Raw genomic sequence first — 22,835 nt, 5'->3', positions numbered from 1 at the left:
TTAACATTATAATTGTCAATTATTAAATGTCACTTCTTGCAGTTGCTCATGTGTGTATACACTATTATTGGATCATTTTGTAACTGTGAAACCCAAAGAAGTTCCTATTGATATGATGGAAATAAATGTGTCCAGAAGTAATGGTTGATGTAGTATACTCATTAGGTTGGCTTAAAAAAAGAGATTCCGTCACTGTAAGTCTATGGAAAATTTTGGGATATCCAATTGTCTGCTACGGTAAAACCTCAAGTCTGATCGGTTTGAAAATTTAGCCTGAAAGAGCTGCCTGATTTTTGTGGAAGTAGCTCAAAAGCTGGCTGAGTTATAAACCTCCAAAGTCTATGGGCAAAACGGCCACTCTGAGCTTCTGGACCAGGAATACTGCTTATTGCTTAGAAAAGTAATAAACTTCACACCAGGATGGCCGAGTTTGGTGCATGTAGCTTGAAAGCTATAGGAGAAGTAGCATTTATTTAAAAAAGGCAACAGCATTGAGGATATTGGGTCTAAGTGGTTTCCTCACTCAAGACCAGTCTGGATGCATTAAGCAGGTTGCACAGGTGAGATCAGGAACATTCATGATTCAAGACTACAAACAAGCCAAGAAACAGGATACAAATTATGTTTGATCAGCATCAAAACCAACATCAAACAATCTATGAGCAAACAGATCACGCTAAAGGATCATGCTCTCTCTCTCTTTCTCTCTTTCTCATAGAGAGAGCAAACCATGGAACATGGAGCAAACCATGAAACTTCCTCCTCCTCCTCCTTCCGTTCACACAACAAGTTGAAAGTGGCATGGTTTGGGGGGATGGTTTCTTTGCAGGAGTTGGGCCTCTTGTAACAGCTACATGAAAGGGTGAATGCAAATGTCTCTCAGAACCTCCTTCTGCAGCATGAGGTTCCTTCCTTGCGAGCATCTTCCAATCAGCCGGCAATTTTCATGCAAGACAACGCCCCGTCACACTGCAAATCAACTCATAAACAACTCGGATCTCACCTCATTTGAGTACATAGAGAGAAATTGTTTGACCATTTTGGTAGAGAGACAGTCATCAAAGCTATCTTTTGAAAGTAAGAAATGGCTTAAAGCGCTGGATAATATTAAGAGTGTAGTAAAGATATATGAAGTGCTAACAAGAACCATGCAACCCCGTCAGTGGATGTCTAATAACAGGAACAAGAAAGAAGTGGAGATTATTGTAAAGACTATAGTTCGTCTTAGCCATGGCACTCAGAAATTGTGGTTAAAGGACCAGAGAGTCAGCCAGGCTCCACTGAGCCCATCCCACACCAGATGTGTGCTGGGAGAGGCTCTTTTTTCATTTGCAGCTCTGGTATAATATGCCACTGTAGTGGAACGACACAATCCATTAATCCCTGGCTTTTGAGACCAGCCGACGTTGCTCGATTCCCTCGAGTTTCTCGGTCCCTACGGCTGATGAAGTCGTCACAGCTGTGTGGGTAATTTCTTAGGACTCTCTGATCACACGATTGCAATTATTGACTACATTAGAACAGCCGGGTGGAGCTTTTTGCTGTAACATTGATCAGGAGATCAATAAATGGTTTAGGGATTGGACTGGGATTAGAAGAAAATACTTAACGTGATTACAGGAGTGTTCAGGTGGGGTGAGGCACGGCGCTAATTGACTTTATTGAGCTGAGCTACTTCACAGAACGAGAACAGGCACAGAAGACATATAATCGAATGACACTGTGCATTGTGCAAATGAAAAGCGGCTATGGAACATCGCTTTAATCCAAGCATTCGCTTTGAATGCTAAAGACAAACAAGAACATGCCGAAGACTCGAAGAAAAGCTTTTTCTCAAGGTAAAGTGCTGAAACTGTTTCCTTACTTATTGTGCATTCATATTAATATCTGTTGAAACGGGGAGGGCCAGGAGTCTGCGACACCATCATATATAGCACTTATTATAAGTGGAATGGGTTATATGTAGTGTAAACACCGTCAAAGACACTTTAATGTTTCCCTTTCATTATTCTCCTTTCATCTGGGATGGAGAGAAAATTTCTGCTTTAATGCAAGTGCTGCATAATTACAAGAGTAAGAGCCTAAAAAAAAAAAAAGAGTTATGTGTTAAATTTGCACTTGCAGAATATGTAATAAGTGGATAGATGCTGAAGCAGGAAGGCTTTTACTGGACTACTCCATAAAGCATTCAGACACTAGGCAGATATATTCAAGGAAACAGCAGGCACTGAGATACACTGTATGTACTGTATATTTATAACGGTTTGTACCACAGTGATTTTTCTTTATCGAATCGGCCTGGTTAAAATGTGTTCCATATAAACAGATCAGTCGGTGGTTACGACTGCAAGGCAAAGTTCATACTAACACACACATCTTCTAATAGGCTGTAGTTTTTATATCCTAACAACAATGCAACACGAACATACATATATTTGATATTTTTAGAAGGAGACTCCACTCCCAGTGCTTCCTAACAGCCACGAAACCTCATGTATTCAGAATAGAGGAATTTTCTTCCTTGGACCATCAACATCCTCATTACAAAACTTAAAGGTCTCCTTTTCTCTCAACAACCCGAGCTGTATTCCTCAAGCTAATAGGATCGTTTTATTTACATTTCTGCTTAGGGTATGCAATCAATGTAGAAGAAAAAAAAATCAATAATCTTTCCAATAATTCGTCATCTGTTGTGAACGAAGATAAATACTGCGGTGATGTCCTTGGGAATGAGCACCCTGAGCCTTGCCTCAGTAAAATGTTCCAGTTAACCGGAGTAAACAAAATGTGTCGAACAAAATGAGGCAGCTCTTTGTAGATAGCATGAACTCTCTCTGATTTGGAAAAGTACGATGAGGAAAGTGTCACTGCTAATGAGCTATGTTAGCCTGTTTTCTTTGCTAATGCCAAGTTAGACAAACATCTATTCTAGTTGCATAAATTAGCTAAGTTAGCAAGTCAGATTCTAGCTAATGGCGAATATTGTTTGCAGGATTTCCATTCGGTAGCAAAATGATGTATTTAGTGTTAATTATGCATATGAACAAAATGCTTAAAGATCGAATGGCAACTGCTGTTTTTCAGATATGTAATAAAAGTTGGATTTTATAGGAAAAAGTTTCGCTTCATTTCATCGGTTGAATATTTTAAAACACTCTCTCATACTACATTATGACATATTATCCACAATATATTTTCACTTTACAGATCACTATTTTAATATTGCATTTATATGCAGTAAGGAGTTATTGAGTTATTAAGTTAATATGAATTCATGAAATTCATTTTCCCTACAAGCAAGTGTTTCTGCAATAAAGAAGAGCCGAACAGAAAGTAATAGCATATCTGATTGTTCATAAAATATATCAGATACATTACCATTTCATAATGAAAAAGAAAATGCCTGTGCTTCTCACCGCTCAATTGGGTCAACTTTTCTTTTTGTAGGAGGTAAAGGTCAAAGGTTGCACTCGGAGCCAAAACCGCGCGAGGGAAAACAGCAGGAGAAGGGCAGCGGAGGAGGAAGTGAGCGTCTGTTTGTGATTATGGTGCAAATTCAAACCTGCTGATGAGTGTGAGGCTCGGCACACGTCTCCTGGAGATATCCCAGATGGCCCGCGCCACCCGTCCCAATCTCCGGCCCGTTGGCAGTGCCAGCTCGCAGGGCACAGACTGCAGACCTTGGCATGCTACTGATATGCGGGACAAAGAAGAAACTTTCTAGAGGTCACAGCAATGTGCTAGAGAGAGAGAGCCACTTTTTTTTTTTTTTTAGGGCTGGCAGCTTTGCCTTTTCTCTTTAAGCGCATTGGAACAGAAGTTGTTTATATAAAGTACATATTCAGTCTTCAGAAATATACTTGCTCAAGTTATTTTGCTATGACATAAAACTATGATGTTTCAGGATGTTTGGAAATTTTTTTTAGAATGAATCTATGGGATTGAAAGTAATGTAGTTACTAGTGATTTTTTCACTGTAATGGAATACACTGTGAGATATTGTAAGTACACTGTTACAAGTAAGGTCATGGTCATGGTGGATGGTGGGAAAAGCTTTTGAATAGTTACAAAAGCGAATACAAATCTAATCAGATCCTGGCTGTCAAAATATCTGGCGAAGTTCCTGTACTGATGAGGCTGTTTAAATCTGGTGATGGTTAATGGCTAGAATTGTTGTTTTTCCTTGTGTACATCACCAATGTTGAGGTAAACAGGGCACCTTTCAGTCAAATTCTTCAAATATTTGTGTGTTTTTTCCCTTTTTTCGCACAATTTGGGGATAATCAGACTTTACTTCTGGTTGTGCCATATGCAAAAGAGAAACATAGTTCAGTTCAGGAAGGCCTGTAGCTTCCATAACTACACACAGAAATGGACAGTACTTGAGTAATGGTATTACTCAAAAAGTACTTACTTTACGTATTATTATACTTTGTAGAATTTATAGTGTACTTGGGTACTTACAAAAAAGTTCAGCTTTAAATTTTAGGTCTTATGTTTTTATTAAAATAGGCTTCAATTATGGTTAAACACTTTTGTTTCTCCTTTACCTCTTTAGAAAGTATGAACTCTATTTACCTTGACAAAGCAACGCTGGATGTGACACAATGGGAGGAAACTGGGAAACCTAAACGTTCAAGCTCTGGATTAAACCCAGAACATTTACAGCATTTTGCACATGCACTAATCTATTGAGAAGTGCTGATCAATTTTATTTTGTTGGATAGAGGTAGAAAAATGCTACCCAGTCCACCAACCATGTCACCCTGGCTAATTTCTCATGTATTATATAGTTTGTACAGTTCAGCAAACTGAATAAGAGGCAACAGCTTTTCAAAATGGCACACGCCTTCCCAGGTTCCTCTTTCCATTCCCTCTTTGCATCACTTCATTTAGATTATGTCCTGGAAGAGTTTATGAGTATTCCTCTGAATTTCATTTAAGTCATGGACTTTGATGTGATGCTATGAGAGTGAAAACGAGCAAATCAGTTTTGATCGGTCTCCTATCTCTGAGGTAGAAGTGCATTTTTAATATTAAATGTCTTTATATTTATTAATGAATAAGAGCTATATATTAAATCAATTCTGTCTTAGTTAGGATTCTACTTTACACCCCTCCTGCCACCATGCTGCCCTTCTAACCTTCCCTATAGTTCATTTTGTTGTTTAGAGGGAGGAAAGCGGCTTTTCGGTGATCAAAGCATTCTTCCATTCCTGACTCTGGAGACCTTCAGCTCTGTCTCCAAGCCACCGTCTGTCCTCTCAGCATCCAGAAACACTCTTTTCTCGCTCGCTCTCTTCAACTGCCGCACTGCAGGGGCTCCATCTGGAACCCAGAACGAGGAGGATGAGGTTATGAGGGGAGGAGACACGTCTTCCTCTAAGCATCCTTGTCTAGCTTGGCTCTCTGGCCCATGCGCACCTGTTGGACTGGCACCATCTGCTAACCAAAGTGTTTGAAAAGGCCCTGAGTAGGCACTTTTGCCTGTGAGGGGAAGACTTAGGCCACATACCCACCTGCACAAGCACACACACACATTTTTGAAAAGAATATTAAAAAGAAAAGATATGCCAGAATAGCAGAACATGACAGTGGGATAGTTACTAAGAGAGTGCCGAGACAATGCATGTGGAGTTAGCATGCAGTAAAGGTGTAAGTGTGCAATAGAGGATTTGGAGGCATGCTGTTATAGGAAAATAATCAACAACATGGTGGTTGTTGATTAGTCAGAGTTACTCCTACCACCAAAAGGATTTCATTGCCCTTATACAACAGCAATTTCCTGTATTCAAATAGTGTTTGCAAATTCATATTTAATATTTCATTTTTTTTAGTACTCCAGTTCAACCAGTCAAATTAAGCTTGCAATCTAAAATAAATAAATAAATAAATAAATAAATAAATTAATTAATTAATTAATTAATTAATAGAATAATAAAATCAATATAGTCAATAAATGTTATAAAATTAAAATTAATTAATTAAATTTTTTCAAATGAAAAATAAAATGAATAAATGAATAAAATTCTAATAAAAATATACAAAAAAAATGCAAGATTCGCTTTAATATAATATAAATATAGCCCTGTGCTGCACAGAGGATAATATACCAGTATTAGAATATAATGCAGCACAATTTCACAACATGACCACTGCTGAATAAAAGCGTTTACATGAACTTGTAGATAATTTGTCAAATAATAAAATTCTGTCACCTGAGGTATCCAAACCCCACTGAGTTGAATGCGCTTGGGTCCTGCAGTGTGCTTTTAATTACATCTTCTCTGCTTTTAATGCTTTTATTTCATTACCCTGATGTCATTTATATGCAGAACCCTGACAGAATGCAGATCGAAAACTTTCTTATCGACGAGTCCCGCCGCATGACGGCATCCAAAAATCAATTATCTCCCATCTCCCCCTGCTGAGAGAAGATGCTCCCTCTGTTCACATCTCTAACTTTAACCTTAAAGTTTCTCTCCATTTTTTCACTCCCCCTGAAGGTCAATTTCATATTAATCCGTTTATGCTGGATTTGGCAGCAGGGGGATTAAAATGAATATAAATGAAGTAAAGGCAAATATCTGCATATTTACTTGGTAGCTATAGACATTATGTGCTATTATGGTGCCGTTCCGGGCGCTCGCTAAAGACCTACAGTGGCACAGCGATATTCTTTTCACTTTAACGCAATCTATCAAGTCATACTCTAATTACTATATATTATTGAATAGAAAGGAAATCTTTCACATAGGCTGTCGTTTGGTTTCAAGTGTATAATGATTTCATTATGGCCCGACTGCGCTGCACATTGATGCTGAGGCTGTAACGCTGCGGCATATGGTCCGACCACAGAACATTACCCGCTTCTGCGTGTGTTTGGAGTCTGTTCCTCCCCTGCTGTATTTAATACAAGAAAACGATCATATATCATCCAAAAAAAGAGAAGCCTTTTTAAAATCCCCCATTTTGCATCGATCATACATAATGATTTCATTATGGAAAGCCTACATCACTGTGGCATATGGCTGAACTACACAACATTAGCCCACTTCACTGTGTACTTCCTGCATAATGCCTGAAATAAAAAAATTAAAAAATCACGTCTCAGGATAGCAGCAGCTCTGCACCGAATTAAGAGGAAACAGAAATATGTGCGAACACCAAAACAGGATCGGCCACACGTGCATGTATTTGTGTGTACATGTGTGTGTCGGTGTCTGTGTGTGTGTGCACCATAATTGAACAACACTTGGCCAGTAGAAAGGCATTCACAGAATGAACCGCTTTGTAATTCGCAGCTTTACACTGACCAGAGAGTCCACATCGATTGCAATTGATTTTAAATTCATTCATGTGGATCATCCCTCATACCCTGTGGAATGTGTTACTATAGAAACAATAAGGGCATTAATGTAGAAGTTGCTGCACACCGCACTACTGTTAAAGAAAACTAATCAACACCTTCTGACCAATCAGAAGCGTGTGGCGTTTATATGACATTGTGTATGTGTGTGTGTGTTGTTGACATTGAGCACTTTGGCTGAGCAGAGCTCTACACTGGGATTGTCATCTCCCTCCCTTGTAAGTAGCTACGGATAAAAGTATCTACTGAATACATAAATGTACAAAATTTAAATGTAAATTTATGGGCCATGTTCTCAGGCAAACAAAAGCTGAGCTGTTTTGAAGCCCCTAAAACAGCCTGACCTGTTCTTCCCTCATCTTCCTCCTTCACCTGATGCTCCCCTGCTTCACACTTCAGTATCTAATTATATCCACAACTTGTAAATGTATTCATATTCATGGACGCGCAGATGCTAAATTAACTGTGGCAGGGCTACATCTCACTGTGCCGACTCCGCAATCTGTTTCCTCCAGTTAGGGAGCGAGGCAGGCGGGGAGGGGATGAATTTGGAGGAGTAGGGATGGGGGGGTGGGATTGGAGCAGGACAACAAGGGAAGAGAGAAAAACAAAAAGAGAAGGAGGAGGAAGAGGAGGAGGTGAAGGGAAGCTGAGGAGCATCCTGAGCCTCGTGAGAGTCATGTGCTCCTGAAGGAACGAATGAGTGACAAATCAAAAAGTCACAGTAAACCCCCCCCCCCACCACCACCACCTCTCTCTCTCTTCTATCTCTCTCTCTTTCACCTTCTCTCTAAAAACAAGGCAGATGGAGGGAGGTTCACTGGTGCGGCGCGAACAGATGGCCGCTCCGAACGTGATATATGAAATTAATAATGTTTCTCAAATAGAATTCAGAAACAGGAATACATTACCTGAATTTTAATAACTGATTATTTTCTCTCCCTTTTCCTTTTGCATTTGCAAGTCAATGAGATAAACGGAGACACTGAACATATAGATAGATAGATAGATAGATAGATAGATAGATAGATAGATAGATAGATAGATAGATAGATAGATAGATAGATAGATAGATAGATAGATAGATAGATAGATAGATAGATAGATAGATACAGATATTGTACAGATACAATATGGATTGAATCCTCGCATAAATTTCCGAAATGTAGGTTGTATGTTCTGTGCATTGAAACGCTCGATCGAACTTTACTGCTACGTTTTTTGCAGTCAGTGTCATCCGTATCTATAAACAAATAAACAAACAAACGAGAGCATTACAACACCGTTAATAAGGAAGCAAATTCCACTGCCAAATGTTTTTCGCCGCATGTTTTTACCGCCGTGTCAACCTTCCTGACAGTCGGCCAGGAAATCAGAGCCATTCTCGGTTAAGTCTGCATCTGCTCTGGAGAATGAGAGTAACACCACGCCGATGAAAGAGAAGCAGTGCCACGGACAAGAGCAGTTTAAGGTCAGAGGTTATGATTAGCTACGACTGTCTTCCTTCACCTAATTTAGTCAGTTTACAGCCAGGACATCTCAAATGTGCGCTTTTTTTTTACCCTACTATAATAAAATATATTGTCTGGCTCTAACCATTAAGGGCTAAATGTTAATATAAAATAAATAATACATAAATAAATAAATAAATACTAATTAATAATAAATTCCACGTCATTACCATTTAAATCCTTAATATTCTTCTTTAATATTTAAGAACAGAAAGTAGAACAATGCATAATGTGTATTAATTGACTCCATATAAGCTGTTAGTCCCTCAAAAAAAATAAAATAATAATAATAATAATAATAATAAAAGCAGCTGACCTGCAATACTAGAAATCAATCTCAGTTTGAAATATGAATTTAATAAAAATAAATAAATAAATGGTCACAGAGGCTCTACGGCATGTATACATCAGGCATTGATGCGACAATCTGGAGAAAAGAGTTCTTTCAGAGGATTAGCTTCTTTTTCAAGGCAGGAGAAATGTGATAATGTAGAACAAAGATCTCTGAGCCCTAAACAGGAAGTCGGCTGTCATCTAATTTTGCATAAACAGAAGAGCTTAAGTGATGCTTGATGTTCTCCTGATAAGCAGCGAGCAAAGAACAGTTCCACTGAGACGGCATTACGCGTACACAGCTATCTTCAGAACTATTGGATATGTATGTAAGAGAATGTGCCGAAACCCATTTTGTATTTTGTGGAATTGAGTTTTTTATTTATTTGATAAACAAAATTTTGGATTTCAGTTATATATGCTATTTCCACCATCCTTATTCAGAACCATGTGAGATCTTTTGCTAATCTCAGCACTATGTCACTCTTCATTTGCCACCATAGAGCTGCACTAGCTGTGGTTCAGAACGGGAACTTGTTATTGATATACAGTGAGGAGAAGTTCGTATTCGGGCACATTTGTTTTTGTTTTTGGGTTTGATTCCTACCTCTCCCCTGTGTGTGTGTGGACTTTGAATGACCTCCATGTGTTTCAAGGGTTTCCTCCATGTATCCCGGTTTCCTTCCCCAGTCCAAAGACATGCATTGTAAACTTATTTTAATCTCTAAATGGTCAGTAGCATGTAAATCAGTGTGTACTCTGCAATGGGCACCATGTCAAGGGTTTGACCCCCTGAGTCCTTGTGTGGGATAATTGTTAATAGATAAATAGATTAAAGGATTAAGCATTACAAAAAAGTAATAGCAAAGACCTGAGCCATCCCTGTCAATACAATTTGTTCAATGATATGCAGGTGGAAATGTCAAAGAACCACAATTGATTATCCCTGGATGCAAGAACATTTTCCCATATAAATGATAAGAGTTGCAGGACAAACTGAAAGCAGCAAGAAGCAATGAACTGCAAAGTGCTATCTGCCCTCTTCTGCATACGTAAGCTCCACCAACAGGCGTGACTGGCTAGTGTCACTCTGATTGACAGGTGAGAGAGATTATGCTGTCCCTCCCATCCAGAGAGCATGGCCAGTTATGTTTAGTGGTCATTGGCTATGGGCTACAGGCTACAGAAGGGAGTGGAATCGTTAGAATTTTAACTTCTAACATTTAGGAGACTTTGTTCTTTGCAGAAAAATGCTAATAATTCTTTCATGCATAGGTCTGAGTGTAAAATACAGCTTTGAACTGTACATGATAGTATGCTTAATAACACTGTATTCTGATATTTAGTCTAGAAAGTATGAGGGAGGGCAAAAATAACAACAGTTTATTCACTGGCATCCTTTACATTGTAAAACTGTAGTCGTTTTCAACTAAATGAATTGAATTGTGAGAATTTACACTAAATCATGTAACAGTTAAGTACAATCGCTCTCAGAGCTTGCTCCTGTGTATGACAACATTGTGAACGTTTCCTTTGCTGCCGCATTTCACCTTAGCAATGTTCAAAAAATCCATTTGCTAATAAACGCTTTCAAAGCTGTAAAATAGCTCCACCCCTCAAACTTTATACCTCAAACTTCATCCCCGATAGTTTATTCTCTGTGCCAATATTAGTCACAGGCAATGTGGCGGCACCGAGGTACATCTCAATCCGCAGGGTACAGGTTTCTCCCAAAACCAGAAGGTAAAGTTGGCTCTTGGCTCCACACACACAGAGTGTTACTTACTGGTTATTGTGGTGGTCATACTGTGTCCCGTATGGCAGTGTATTAACGAACAGCATGCAAACACCTTCTGTTGAAACATCTGCGACAGGCACATTTTTAGGCTGTCTTCCAAATAAAAAAAAAAAGGAAAATGTTCGTTTCTGGCATGTGCTCCTTGTTTGCAAGCATATAAGGCGGCTTCTTGAAAATATACTGGAACACTCTCGGTCTACTCTCTCCTTTTTAAACTCCTCTCTTTTATCCGCTTTCCTTATTTTGTATTTTTGAAATACTTACACCACAAGTCATGGAAAAAACAAATGTTTCTCTGGGTATTTGTATAGAACTTTATAGAAATAATAATAATCAGGGTTTTTTTGTGGGAAAATGTAACACTTACATCAGCAGTGCTTTCACAGAATAAAAGCCTGTTATTATAAATGCACATGTCAAACACCTAAGATGTTTCTTAAAACACCAACTTACACAGGAATAAATAAAAATTCTGCTTGCATAAGCCTACAACCAACAACCACTGTTTATCATTGTTCCTAACAACCACTCTTTAGTTACCTTTATTCCCACTAACCACTCACTAAACACTTTACTCTGAACGAGCAATCACTGATCACTACTGCTCCAAACAAAACAATCACTGATCACTATTTTTCCTAACAATCACTACACTCTATACTCTAAACAACCAATCACTGATCATTATTACAGCAAACAACCAATCACAGCTCACTATTGCTCCAAACAACCAATCACTAAACACTGTACTCCAAATGACAAATCACTGTTCACTATTGCTCCAAACAACCAATCATTAAACACTGTACTCCAAATGACCAATCACTGATCACTGTTTTTCCAAACAACCAATCACTGATCACTATTGTTCCTAACAGCCAATTACTGAACACTATTGCTTCAAACAACCAATCACTGATCACTATTGCTCCAAACATCCAATCATTAAACACTGTACTCCAAAGAACCAACCTATGATCACTATTTTTTCCAAACAACAAATCACTGATCACTATTGTTCCTAACAACCAATCACTAAACACTGTACTCCAAACGACCTATCACCGATCACTATTACTCCAAAGAACCAACCTATGATCACTATTTTTTCCAAAGAACCAACCTATGATCACTATTTTTTCCAAATAACAAATCACTGATCACTATTACTCTAAACAACCAATCACTGACCACTGTTTTTCCAAACAACCAATCACTGATCATTATTACTCTAATCAACCAATCACTGATCACTGTTTTTCCAAACAACCAATCACTGATCACTATTACTCTAATCAACCAATCACTGATCACTGTTTTTCTAAACAACCAATCACTGATCACTATTGTTCCAAACAACCAATCACTGATCATTATTACTCTAATCAACCAATCACTGATCACTGTTTTTCCAAACAACCAATCACTGATCATTATTACTCTAATCAACCAATCACTGATCACTGTTTTTCCAAACAACCAATCACTGATCATTATTACTCTAATCAACCAATCACTGATCACTGTTTTTCCAAACAACCAATCACTGATCACTATTACTCTAATCAACCAATCACTGATCACTGTTTTTCCAAACAACCAATCACTGATCACTATTACTCTAATCAACCAATCACTGATCACTGTTTTTCTAAACAACCAATCACTGATCACTATTGTTCCAAACAACCAATCACTGATCATTAGTGCTCCAAACAACCAATGACTAATCACCATTGTTTCTCCCACTTCTTGGCAATGTTATCAAACATATGTAATTACAGTGAGTTTTCCACATTTTCTTCATGTTCCTGTCATATTCTATATAAACAAATGATTTACTCTGTTAAGGAATACCATACAAGTTGCATTCAGATAAGCCATTTTACACTCAGGCTAGATCTGATGCTTGTCTGCTCGGTTATAGCGTGACATAATACAGACTTCTGCACAACCTAATCTTTGTCCATGTGTACCTCTGTTTCCCATAGTGCACTTGGGCTTAGCTGGGACAAAACAAGAGAGAGAGAGAGAGAGAGAGAGAGAGAGATTTTTTCTATCCTAACAAATTCTGATGAATGAAGGCTTGTACATTAGTGAACTAAGAATATGTAAATACTTAATATTTAAAACATTACCCAACTGATGAAGTGGAGGAAGAAGAAATATGTGGAAATCAGTATCATTGCTTGAACATGTTAATCATTTATGGATTTCATATTTTAAAAGGTTTTAAAGTCTCTGCACTGCCTCATAAACCAGTCCATACTAGAAGTTCTCTCAGGACTCTTTGCTTTAAAATCCATGTGTTTGCTCAAGTCGCTGAACTATCGCATGAAGATGTTTTTCATCCAAAAGTTACATGACCTGTTTGATGCTGTGTACACAAGCGCTTGGCAGAGTGCAGCCGAGTCGGCCAAGAAGGCGCTTGTTATAAAAATACACAGCGCAGCTCGAGTGGAGCCCTGGTCCTTCTCAAGCCATAACGTCATGCATTCCTTCTGTTTGGACTCATTTTTCCAGCGTTTCGTGTTCGCCCCCGAACAAGCCTTATAAAAGGCGTGCAGTGTCGGCCAATTATTTTTTACTTTGAAGGTCATAAATCAAAGATGACTAATAAAACGAAGACGGCCAAGTATAATTTCACGTGTGACTCCGAGTGGACTAAAATGAAACCAGATGGGTTGGGATATGACCGCTAAACATATCTGGATCTGGAGAGCAAATGTCTGTGTTTTCCTTTTTGCGCAAATTACTGCAGTGCTTCGTTGCGTGCCCTAAATCAAAAAGCCAGCCGGGAGTGATGAGAGGCTCTCTCACTTTCTTGAACATTCTGGCAAATCTCTGAATAGCTCCATTCCCAATTCTCTGGCACTGTCCATTAAGACAATTAGAAGTTTTATTTCCTATCTTCACAAATTTTGAAAAAAAAAGGGATTTTTTAACATACGCTTCGTTTAGGACTCATCTGGTCCTTTCCCTTTTTCCAGGTCGAAGGCTGTCACAACGCTTAAACCTGATTTTCTCATTGCAGTGGTAAGATAGACTCTTTCTGAAACAAAGAGAGGGTTTTGTGGCTTTCCAGAGCCAGGAAAATTTATGGTGGATGACCATAATATTTTTGTTCCCCACTACTCTGACCCACAGGCTCAGAAAAAGGCTAAAATAACACTGTGATCTGGATTTATTAAAAGCTGGAAATGACATGGGCCTTTTTGCATATGGTAGTCGTGAGAGTCTGGAGGGTTCGGCCAAGCAAAACACAAGACTTCTCCATCTCCCGGACTTGGACTACTTTGTCAGCTGATGATTAAAAAAGTCAGCAGCGAGAGAATCTGCTCCATGCAAGAAATAGTTTTGTAAACTGGAGAGAAGTTTGACCTCTCAGAGTTAATATTCTGTGCAAGAAAAATGAGCATTTAGATTGGCAATGCCTGTGGTTTGGAGCAGGGCAGTTCACCATGTCTTATGAAAGGATCTAAATCAGATGTAGTCAGAGACGTATGCCAGAGATGGAAAATACATTTTGCAGCATCTTGGCTGGATCAGAAAACTTCCCCACCAGATCTCTGTGTTCAGTTACTGTTATATTGCAAAAAAAAAAAAAACAGGCTAGATTTCACCAAATACTCCAATAAATGCCTTCACCAACTGTGAAACAATTGATTAAAGCAAAAGGCTTAAGGAAAAATCAAATTTACACCAATTTTCTACTTACCTCAAGTGTAGTCAGCCAGCCAAGACATGGTTTATGTCCAAATGTTGCTTTTCTTTTTAGTTTTGTACTGACGCTATGAGGCTGTGGTACAACAAATAATAAAAAAAACTGTATCAGAAACACTGCTTCAAACTATTTAAATCTCTGAAAAACAGAAAAACAGTTTGGGGGTCAAAGTGATCTCTACATTTTCTAGCTTTGTAAAGCATGTTCCTTTTTTATACACAAATTGTCATGCGAGGTCAAACATATCTGATGCCTCGTCCGTACATATGTTCGAAAATTTCGTTTTTACAATAGATCAGAGAAGCAATAAAATCCCATCCAAGAAATAATCCATTAAAATGAATGTGGAAAAATGAAAACATGCCTGGTGATCAGCCTGGTGATAGTACGTCATTATCTGCTAGACCGAATGCCTCAATAACAATATTGAAGGCATGAGAGAGAGAGAAGAGACAAAATGTGGAAAAATACCAACATGGCCAAAAATGAATGATTTTTATTAAATGATGAAACAGAAGGATTCATATCTGTGGACTAACTTTTTGTGCAAAAATGTGCAAAAGTTGAATCACAAGAGCAGTGGATTCAGAACCCTTATTAAATTGCCAGAAATATATGGAAACCTGACCATCACACTCAACTACGTCTCTTCCAAAAACTTTAGTTAGAAGCACACAATCGTACAAGACACCAGCGTATGCGTTAGCATTTTACCATTTTCCTTCACTGGAACTACCAGACTCAACCCTGTTCCAGCATGACAATGCCCCTGTGCTCAAAGCAAACTTCATGAACACATTGCTTGTCAAGACTGATGTTGAAGATCTCAAGTGTCCTGCACAGAACCCTGACTATGACTCAACCCCACTGAACACCGTTGGGATGAACTGGAACACCTACTTCACCCCAGACCTTCTTACTCTTACATCATCAGTGTCTGATCTCACTAATGCTCTTGTTGCTGAAAACTTTCCCAGAAAAGTGGAGTTTATTATAACAGCAAAGAAGGAACGAATCTGGAATGGGATGTTTAAGCACCATTAGGTGTGATGGTCAGGACTCTACAAACGTTTGGCCAGATAGCGTATTAAGTTGTCTTTATTTGTCACATATACATTTTTGCACAGTGAAATTCGTTCTTCACATACCTTGGGGGTTGGGGTCAGAGCACAGGGTCAGCCATGATACAGCACCTCTGGAGCAGGGTGGGTTGGGGGCCTTGTTCAAGGGACCAGCGGTGGCAGCTTGGCGGTGCTGGGGATTGATCTTCCGGTCAACGACCCAGAGCCTTAACTACTTGAGCTACCACCATCCTTAATATCTATAGTGCCTCAGAATGAGGATGTAATATTTAACATTTAATTACAAATATGTTTCCAAATGAGAAAAATAAACAGCTGTGATAACAGAATCTTAGCACATTCATAACACATAGAATATGACCTTCCTTCCTTCCTTCCTCAGTTTTTTATTGTCCTAAAAATTGTATTTATTTCAGAAACATATCTGTATACACAACATGGTTTAAATTTCTTTTTTAAAACTTTTTCTGCTTTTCATAGGAACAGAAAGCCTAAAGAATTGAGAACGTCCATGCCATGGTGATAGGCAAACGTGTCCAAATGATGGTGTAAATTAATTGACGTCTAATAATTGTGTAATTGTATGTCTAAAGCTTTCAATCCTTGTCTCAAACATTTGCTTGTTAACTCCAGTACAAATTACTGAAGCAGAACTTGGACACGGAACAAAAGATCTCTGGCTTGGCTTATTATCCATGTTTGAAATGTGTGACACTTGTGTGCATTTAATTCTTCCCTGAATCATTTCTTTATGCTATGAAATGAGCTAGGACAGCTAAAGAGCTTGGCAATGCCCTGAGGCACAAACAGAGCAGACAGAAAGCTGTGATTAGTTAGTTGGGATAGAGATTTTAGTCAGAGATGGCAGCAAATATGGACTGAGATTATGTGCTTGTGTCTGTATCCAAAGCAGGAAGAGTACAGCTAGAAATACAGGAATGATAATAACATAGCTGCCTGGGACTGTGTTGATGATTTGCATGCATTCCCACGGCTCCTGTCTGCTGACCTTTATTAATTGGCCAAATAGCTTTTCGAAATATCACTTAAGTAAAAAAATAAAAAAAATAAAAAAAAGAAGATCTTATCATTTTAAAAAAGGTACCTATATTTACTTTCCTAGTTAAAAGGACCGTGAATGAGTGGACTCACATTTATGGTGGCATTTAGCCCTTATACCATTTACATTTCAAATATTTCCAACATTAAATCTTAAATCTAACAAAACAAAACATGCACTTAACTATTTAACTCTTTTTACCCAAGGCCAGAAAAATGGAATTGGAAATGGAACAGTAATTTGACTGTACGGTTGTGTCCGGGTTCAACGTTGAATTTCTTTGTCATGTCGCACTCTACAGCGGGGATTAATGGCTCGCATGAAAGTAGACACTCAGAGTTTGAAGTATTTCTGTTTTTATCTAGCCTACTGGGGCATTATATACATATTAAAATGGGGAAAATATTTATATATTATATTTATATTATATTTACATTAATATTTATTTATTTATTTGTTTGTTTGTTTGTTTGTTTATTTATTTCACACAAATGTTTATATCTTCCAAGAAAAATGATAATAAACCCATTAAACCACTAACATTCTGTGTAAGTTTATCCCACCATAGGGTAAAATATCTCACACTGGTGGCCAACAGTGTCCTAAATCATTTTTATATCAGATTTGCAGAAATAAAATAATTTATATGTTTATACTGATAAAAAAAAGTCTGCTAAGTCAAATTTTTACCAATGTACTGGTAAAAGGATTAGAAATAATAATGTTAACTCATCCCAGGTAACAAGATCAATTTTTCCACAAGAATACTTGGCTATACATGAAGAAATGTGTAACAATTATATATTATTATTATTATTATTATTATTATTATTATTATTATTATTATTATTATTATTATTATTTTCCTTGTGTGTTTTGTGTTTTCTTTTCTGCTTTTTTTTTAAATATTGGACCTTGAGTCTTTAATAAAGTTTTGATTAATTGATTGATTGATACACTGATTCTAATTGATTCTCTTTTAAATCTATAATTTGGGTAAGATGTTTTGCAATGTCAGTTCTTCCCATGATTCAGACGATGGAACCTCCTGCGGAAATATTCAGATTATATTTAATAGGGCTGATCAGGGCTGAACAGCATTAAGTGAATGCTGTGAGCTTAAAATGTACATTTCTCATCAACTGTAACACATGAGTCATGGAAACAGCTGTTAATAATAAGAATAATAGGTTAAAGGAATTGACACATTAATACCAAAAGAAAATGTGCAGGAGAATAAAAAAGTAGCTATACAAGTGTAGGTTTGTGTAATGTTTAAAGTTGCTTAGGGGTTGTTTTGAAGGGCATTTAAAATGTCATTTACCTCAATGAGAAAATCACCATCACACTAAAAGTGTTAAAGAAATACTTCCAACAAGCACAGGCAAAGTTTGCTGCCATGTTTCCTGAGAGTGCTCTCGTCGCTAAAGTTAAAGCCCTGATTGTCTGCGTTCTCTCCGCCTCCTCCAGAGCAGTAGAAGGAATGTGAAGCATGAAGGTGTTTCCTAAAAAACAGATTTCTTTTTTTTTTTTCAACGCTAAACATTCTTTTTTCTCAGGCCGAAAAGTTTCCAGCACTCCCTGAGCCAACATCGGGACACAATGTCCGTCATGTGCTATTTGGGTTGAAATTGTCAACAAACAGCAGGCGTCACGTTACAGACAAATCATTTATCTTTGGCATTTTCATAGAGGCTAGGCCAGAGGGCACCGGGACACTGAAGAGTTCACTGGGCTGAGTGTAAATGGTGGGCGGGGGGTTGGGGTGTGTGCGTGTGTGTGTGTGTGTGTGGAAGGAGGCGAACCTGCATCTTATCACAGGGTTTGTTTAACAGAAAGCAGACCACCGAGCAGCAGCAAATTAGGATTGCCAGCTCCAGTCTCGCTGTCACAGAGCCGTGACACAGTCCAGTTGTGTTCTCCGTGCCTGCACTGGTGTGTGGACAGTGATAGGAGAGGAATCTCTGAAACGTTCCCATTGTCGACATTGTCTCAATATAAGCCACTTGGATTGTAAATAACCACTCATTAGCTTATTGTCTATTTATTTAATCCCCACTTCACTAGCTGGATACAGTCTGAATCTCGTTACTCCAAACCATTGGAACTGTACATCATAAATTATTTGGAGTGTCCACCATAAAAGTTCAAATTATAATATTATAATTTTAAATATTATTAAAAATGAATAGGATATTTAGAAATTAAATAAAAAAATAAATTAATTAAAAAATAAAAAGATAAAAAAAATAAATTTATTATTATTATTATTATTATTATTATTATTATTATTATTATTATTATTATTATTATTATTATTATTAATACCACAGCTATAACCAATCCAATCTAATTTTACCAAGTTCTAATACATTATCACTTCTCCACTTCTATTATGAATGCTCCAAATAATCCAATCTATAAATAATTATAAACAGGATCTAAAAGTTTGTTTGTATTTTAAAATAAATAAATAAATAAATTGCTTGGTTATGGTCACTAGGTTTTCCATCATGGTAAAGTCTATATGCTTTCCAGTCTTGGTAAAGTGACAAGCTGCATTATTATTATTTTTAAGAGGCTGGAGAGGATGGAGCAAAATGTTTAAAACTTCAGGTTTCACAACAGTAATTGTAATGATCAATGTCTAAAAAAAGTATGGAATGTTGTTCATTAACCAATAAAAACATTCTAACAACAAAGTAATGAGGAATAAATATGTTTCAGGACATGCTGTTATTGGAAAATAATCAATCAGGATGCTGATAGAAACCCTGCTTCACATCACATCTCAGTGTGTTTGATGATTTCCCTGTAATGGTACGTCTCACTGTGTTTTAGCCCTCATTTATTTTGTTAGTTACTTTATCTGTTTATGCGGGTTGGAAAGCAGATCTGGCTCATGATTTCTGACCTTTAGCAAACTTTAGCAAGCCAAAAGTTCTCACTGTTCAGATCAGTGTTCAGATCAGTGTTCAGACCGAACTCCAGCAGAGCTTTCCTGACTTTTCTAAGGCTTTAATTCACACTTCAGTCAGGGCAAGAGCACAGGGACAACTCTGAATTACGGTCTTACTCCTGGAAACACTGCAATCTTTTTCCTTCTCCTTTCAAGTTCCTTTTCTGCTTTCCTTCCTTCCTCCCTTACATTGTTCCTTTCCTGCTGTCCTTACTTCATTCCTTGCTTTCATTCATGCTTTCCTTCCTTCCTTCCTTTTCTGCTTTCCCTACTTCCTTCCTTTCCTGCTTTCCTTACCTCCTCCTTTACATTGTTCTTTTCTTGCTGTCCTTCCTTCCTTCCTTCCTTCCTTGCTTTCATTCCTGCTTTCCTTACTTCCTTCCTTTCCTGCTTTCTTTACATCCTTCCTTTCCTGCGTTCCTTCCTTCCTTCCTTCCTTTCCTGCTTTCCTTCCTTCCCTTCCTTCCCTCCCTGCTTCCCTTCCTTCCTTCCTTCCTTCCTTCCCTCTCTCCCTCCCTGCTTTCCTTCCTTCCTTCCTTTCCTGCTTTCTTTACTTCCTTCCTTTCCTGCTTTCCATCCCTTCCTTCCTTCCTTCCTTCCTTCCTTCCTTCCTTCCCTTCCTCCCTGCTTTCCTTACTTCCTTCCTTTCCTGCTTTCCTTTCTTCATTCCTTTCTTGCTTTCCTTCCTTTCCTTCCTTCCTTCCTTCCTTCCTTCCTTCCTTCGATCCTTCCATCTTCTCCTGCAATTCTTCCTTCCTTCCATCCATCCATCTCCTCCTGCTTTTTCCTCCCTTCATTCCCTTTCCTCCTTCTTCTAGGTCTTTCTCTGTCTGTCTGTCTGTCTGTCTGTCTGTCTGTCTGTCTGTCTCTCTCTCTCTCTCTCTCTCTCTCCTTTGCCCATGCACTCTCTCTGGTCTGTTCTCTGGACTTACTCAGAAATGGCTATTTAATATTTAATTGCTGGAGTATTTTCATGGTTCTGGAACACTATGACACTGAGGCTGAATATCAAAGGGGGAAAAAAGTGCATTGAACACAGATTTTTGTTTTGCAGAGATTTCTGTTTGATCTTTTTTTTTTCATCTTGGAAACAGGGTAGAAATAGACAATCAAAAATAATTACACGATTCATTAAGAATAGCGTTTGAATAAAAAAAAATCCTTACAGAACTGGAGGAACATGAGACGCCGCTCTGTTTCTGTTCTCTGTGAGGGAGCTGAACACTTTATTTTTATTTGTCAGCATGTTTCAAACTCGCACATAAAACAGACTCAGTGGAACATTGGCAAAGGTGAGAAGTATAAAACGTACAAGTTTAATGGAAAGCTACAGGAAAACCGTCACCCCGTTGGCCATGCTATCTAGGTGGAATGGGAAAAGATGGCATACTTACTCTCTCTCTCTCTCTCTCTCTCTCTCTCTCCTATCAATCACTCTGATGTTAGCCAATCATAGGGGTCTGTGAGTTCATGTATGAGGACGAGGGCAGATGATTCTTTCTGGAAAAGATGTGATCCTGGTTTGACGTCTGTTCCAAGGATTCTTCTCACTTAGTAGCTATTGTCTGATAGAGGTACGGGGTGAGTGGTACTGGGCAGGTGAAAATAGAAAAATATGCATCGGATTGTTGAATAGGACTATGGGTATGTGTCAGAAAAGAAAAAGAAACAGTTATTGCTTACTTTCTTTCAAGCAACAATAAAATAAAACAGTATATTTAAAAACAAAACAAAACAAAAAGCTCAATAAAAGACAGCACAGTCCCACCCCCTCATTTTCTATTGGCTCCCAAAACCCCATTGCTCATGAATTCGCAGGTCAAATTTTTATTCAGATAAAAGTCAGAGCAAGGCAAAAGTAACAGATATCAAATGCAAATGCACTTCTTTTACATCCAACGCTCTTTCCTCTTCAGAGAATTGCTTTTTCAGCCTTTCTTTTTTACACATTTGTGTACTGGAACTGAAAAAGCAGAAAAAGCAAAATCAGGCCCTGGCTAAACCGTAGACTTTGGCACTTGTATCATACATTATTTTGAAAGAATTGAACCAATATTTATTATACTAACATTTAAGATGATTTTTTTCAGATGTGCCTAAGGGCCAATATTTAGGAACTGTTATTTTATAATTCAAAATCCTATCAAAATCAATTATACTACTTTACCCTGTTGATATAGCCTATAGAACTGTCCAAAATAAAAATCCAAGTAAGCAGCAATAATATAACCAGAGAAGAATGTCCACTTATTCACGCTAACAGGAAGACTACACAAACTGAAATAAACACTCTTTACGACCGTAGCGTGCTGAAAAGCATCTCAGAATACACAAGATAACCTTTGACACATAACAGCACTGCATTTACGGCACAGTTAAAGTCGCTGAGACTTCTAAATTTGCTCAAAGCACAACCTTGACTTTGGCACACTGTGTTAGACGATTATTAATTATTATATTAAAAACTAATAACTGTATTATTAGTTATTTTTAATAATGGTGGTGATTATCAGGTGTATGAATTTATATATTAAAAAATATATATATTTAAAACTGCCAAGACACTCGTGTTTACTAGACACACAGCCCAAAAATGAACAAACGTTATTATTTTCATAAGTATAACACATAACAGCACAATTACCGTACATCCACAGTAGGTCTTGTTGCTTTTGCAGCTTTCAATACTCGAGAGATTTGTAAAAAAAAAAAAAAAAGGAAGCGGAATAAATATATCGGCATATTTTCTGTGTGCAGACAATTGAGATCATATTTTAAAAAACGTGTTATGACATTGAGTATTTTATCCAGATGGCTGAATCTCCTGTGTTATATGTTGTTGTCGCTGCATAATATACTTCTTGTTTTCGTTAAACCGCTGAGAATAGCATGCATCATCCACCTCCGTCAGTCATTAAAGAAATACAGGTTACGATCTTCTATTTTCACACTGTTTAGATTAATACACCTTCCTCAGCATGTTATGTGATATAGCAGTA

This window comes from Hemibagrus wyckioides, linkage group LG12 (genome assembly GCF_019097595.1).
Source record: "Hemibagrus wyckioides isolate EC202008001 linkage group LG12, SWU_Hwy_1.0, whole genome shotgun sequence".
NCBI classification, from domain to species: domain Eukaryota; kingdom Metazoa; phylum Chordata; class Actinopteri; order Siluriformes; family Bagridae; genus Hemibagrus; species Hemibagrus wyckioides.
Note: the sequence above shows the minus strand (reverse complement) of the source record.